We start from the raw sequence: 5,000 nt of genomic DNA, 5'->3' as shown, positions 1-5,000 counted from the left end.
CAGAGAAAGAGAGAATGTGATAGTTTGGGTCAAGTATTCATCTTGTCAGGAATAAAACACTAAGTGTTATCAGCTCAAAGCTAGTTATTTTCCTATAACACCATGCCAACAGTGTTCTACTCCTATTATACCTCAGCAATTTGCCAATGCCTATATTTTGTTTAGTTATGAAAAAAGGGACTTGTCATACTTATCATTATGACTCCTTCCCAAAATGCTAATTAAACATCTGCTCATAGAAAATGTACCATAATAACAATTACAAGCATTTTTGATTTTGTTTCTTTGGAGCTGTTATAGTAGAAATAATAATGTTTTAGAACAAGCACATTAACATACAGTGGTGCTTGAAAGTTCATGAACCCTTTAGAATTTTCTATATCTCTGCATAAATGTGACCTGAAACAGCATCAGACCTTCACACGAGTCCTAAAAGTAGATAAGGAGAACACAAATAAACAAACGAGACTAAAATATTATACTTGGTCATTTATTTATTGAGGAAAATGATCCAATATTACAGATCTGTGAGGGGTAAAAGTATGTGCACCTTTGTTTTCAGTATGTGGTGTGAGCTCCTTGTGCAGTAATAACTGCAGATAAACGTTTGGGGTAACTGTTGATCAGTCCTGCACATCGGCTTGGAGGAGTTTTAGCCCGTTCCTCAGTACAGAACAGCTTCAACTCTGGGGTGTTGGTGGGTTTCCTCACATGAACTGCTTGCTTCAGGTTCTTCCACAACATTTCTAGGTCAGGACTTTGACTTGGCCGTTCCAAAACATTAACTTTATTCTTCTTTAACCGTTCTTTGGTAGAACGACTCGTGTGTTTAGGATCGCTGTCTTGCTGCATGACCCACTTTCTCTTCAGATTCAGGTCATGAACAGATGTCCTGACATTTTCCTTTAGAGTTCACTGATATAATACAGATTCATTGTTCCATCAATGATGGCAAGTCGTCCTGGACCAGATGCAGCTAAACAAATGCAAAGCATGATACTACCATCACCATGTTTCACACAGATGGGATACGGTTCTTATGCTCGAATGCAGTGTTTTCCTTTCTCCAAACATAACACATCATTTAAACCAAAAAGTTCTATTTTCCCAATAGCCTTCTGGGTTGTCTACGTGATCTTGAGCAAACCGCAGAAGGGCAGCAATGTTCTTTTTTGGGGATCAGTGGCTTTCTCCTTACAACCCTGCCATACACACCATTGTTGTTCAGTGTTCTCCTGATGGTGGAGTCATGATCATTAACATTAGCCAATGTGAGAGAGGCCTTTAGTTGTTTAGAAGTTACCCTGGGTTCCTTTATGACCTCGCAGACTATTACACCTTGCTCTTGGAGTGATCTTTGTTGGTTTCCACTCCTAGGGAGGGGAACAATGGTCTAGAATTTCCTCCATTTGTACACAATCTGTCTGACTGTGGATTGGTGAAGTCCAAACTCTTTAGAGATGGTTTTGTGACCTTCTCCAGCCTGATGAGCTTCAACAACTCTTTTTCTGAAGTCCTCAGAAATCTCCTTTTGTTCATGCCATGATACACTTCCACAAACACGTGTTGTGAAGACCAGACTCTGATAGATCCCTGTTCTTTAAATAAAACAGGACACTCACTCACACACACCTGATCATCATCTCATTGATCGAAATCACTTGACTCTAATTTCACCTTCAAATGAACTGATAATCCTAGAGGTTCACAATCTTTTGCCACTCACAGATATGTAATATTGGATCATTTTCCTCAATAAATAAATGACCAAGTATAATATTTTTGTCTCATTTGTTTATTTGGGTTCTCTTTATCTACTTTTAGGACTTTCTAATAGACACAATGCCAAAACTCAACCCCTTCTTGTCCCAACACCAAAGACCCTAACACAGCCCCAGTCCCCCAGTGCTCTCCTCATGCTGTCCAAGATAACGCGCAGCTGCTCCTTCACAGACTGGCTCACTTGTGGGAACTCACACTCGTGTGTGTGTGTACACACACACACACACACACCCACACACACACACACCCACACACACACACACACACACACACACACACACACACACACACAGCTGCCAGTGGTCCCCCTCACATTCTTTTTCTCCATATGCATGCTATTCATTGTATATGCAAACAAAGCAGTCCACTGCACTGTCCCTTCAGTTAGTCTGCACCTCTTCACCGCACAAGTACCAAAACTTTCACAGGTTTTGGGATCATTCAACACAGCACAGCCCTGTGGACCGGATGAAGGAACTCTCCTAGGGTCGCGACACTCTGGCCAGCCAGCAGCTGATTTCCTGAGCTAATAAAACTCTAGCTGGAATACAGTTTGCAGAGCAGGAGAAAGAATCACAATATGGTGCTCGGGCCTAGTCATGTGAGGCGTGAGAAATCATTAAACTGACTATAGATGATCAACGTGGTTTCCTGATTGAAATTTTAATGTTTTGTTTGTACAACTTGCACAGGCTAATCGTTCGTTCATCTTCAGTCACCACATTATTATCCTGGTCAGGGTCTCTGTGGATCCAGAGCCTAACATGGGAACACTGGGTGTGAGGCAGGAATACATCCTGAATGGAACGCCAGTACATCACAGGACACCATATACACACACACACACACACACACACACACACACACACACACTCTCTCTCATTCACACTTCGGGGTAATTTAGCATAGCCAATTCACCTACCTGAATGCTTCTGGGGAGGAAACCCCCGGACAGACAGTAACCCGAGCTCAGGATCTAAACGAGGAGCCTGGAGCTGTGAGGCAGTGACTCTGACTCATGAGCTACTGCTGCACAAAAAAGTACAAAAAAAAAATGGATATGGTGTCGAGGCACAGTGTGTGCATGCATTTCTGGCTTCATTCCTATGAAACTTATTATCACTCTAACTTGTTGAAATCCTTACAAACATCAGTGTTTAAACACGGATACAGACACACATTAAGCCCATACGTGAACGCAGGAGCGCTGCATGTCCCAGGGAAATCCATTTCCAACTTAAAGAGGAAAAAGGAAACCTCCTCTAAAGGCAACAACTGCACACCCTTTTCCTGTATCCTGCACTCACTCAAACAATGAACTCAGACTCACAGGGTAAAAAAACAACACAAAGTGACAAGTCAATTATACTGCAATGATAAGTTTAGGGTTAACATCTAATAAACACTGCTCTGACATTCTTCAGAGATATATATATATATATATATATATATATATATATATATATATATATATATATATATATATATATATATATATATATATATAAAGTGTAAAGGCAGTAGTAAAGCAGGAGTCTGAACATCTGCATGCTGTGAGATGTGACAATGTCAATCAGGTTTCTGCGCCGCTCTCAGACGGAGGAAATAAAAGGCTCAGAAGAGAAACTGAAAGAAATCGCTCACTGAGTCCTGCTTAATGATGCACTTAGAGAAGGTAAGGTCTGCAGTGAAGAACACGGCTGGAGATTCCCACACAAAATAGAGCCGAGAATGAAAGGGAAATTCATCTCGATCATGTAGTAAAAGGAGAACTCGGCTTTCCTTGTTCTGTGTCAGGAGTGACGATAACAGAGTCGTAGCGCTGAGACTAAGTGAAACCTGATGTGCGGGAAGTGTGGAGGAGATAACACTGGCCTGTTTACACAATGCAACATGAACAGCTTTACACACCGCAACATGAACAGCTTTACACACCAATGTTCAGATACATTACTTGTATATGCTCTACACTCTGTGTAGCTAGTGAGGCTGGTCTGACCACACAGCTCCACAATATACTCCAACATACTCCACACCTACACTCCAACATACTCCACACCTACACTCCATCATACTCCACATTTACTCCAACATACTCCACACCCATACTCCACACCCATACTCCACACCCATACTCCACACCCATACTCCACACCCATACTCCACACCCATACTCCACACCCATACTCCAACATATTCCACACCTATACTCCAACATACTCCACACGTATACTCCAACATACTCCACACCCATACTCCACACCCATACTCCACACCCATACTCCACACCCATACTCCACACCCATACTCCACACCCATACTCCACACCCATACTCCACACCCATACTCCACACCCATACTCCACACCCATACTCCAACATACTCCAACATACTCCAACATACTCCACACCTATACTCCAACATACTCCACATCCATACTCCACATCCATACTCCACATCCATACTCCACACCCATACTCCACACCCATACGCCACACCCATACGCCACACCCATACTCCACACCCATACTCCACACCTATACTCCAACATACTCCAAACCTATACTCCAACATACTCCACACCTATACTCCACACCTATACTCCACACCTATACTCCACACCTATACTCCACACCTATACTCCACACCTATACTCCACACCTATACTCCAACATACTCCACACCTATACTCCACAGCTATACTCCACACCTATACTCCACAGCTATACTCCACACCTATACTCCACACCTATACTCCAACATACTCCACACCTATACTCCACACCCATACTCCAACATACTCCACACCTATACTCCAACATACTCCACACCTATACTCCACACCTATACTCCACACCTATACTCCACACCTATACTCCACACCTATACTCCACACCTATACTCCACACCTATGCTCCACACCTATGCTCCACACCTATGCTCCAACATACTCCACACCTATACTCCACAGCTATACTCCACAGCTACACACCACAGCTACATTCCAACATACTCCACAGATATACTCCAACATACTCCACAACTATACTCAATTATACTCCGCTCTATACTCAATTATACTCCGCTCTATTCTCAATTATACTCCGCTCTATACTCAATTATACTCCGCTCTATACTCCGCTCTATACTCAATTATACTCCGCTCTATACTCAATTATACTCCGCTCTATACTCAATTATACTCCGCTCTATACTCA

General features: G+C 42.5%; 1 protein-coding gene across 1 annotated transcript in view; it reads right to left on the bottom strand.

The window, feature by feature from the left end:
- Positions 1-5,000, bottom strand: part of LOC108256957 (dedicator of cytokinesis protein 7) — a 52,042-nt gene that overhangs the window by 45,922 nt on the left and 1,120 nt on the right. The window lies entirely within an intron of this gene.

This window comes from Ictalurus punctatus, chromosome 24 (genome assembly GCF_001660625.3).
Source record: "Ictalurus punctatus breed USDA103 chromosome 24, Coco_2.0, whole genome shotgun sequence".
In the NCBI taxonomy this organism is placed as follows: Eukaryota; Metazoa; Chordata; class Actinopteri; order Siluriformes; family Ictaluridae; genus Ictalurus; species Ictalurus punctatus.
Note: the sequence above shows the minus strand (reverse complement) of the source record. Positions and strands in the feature narration are given on the sequence as shown.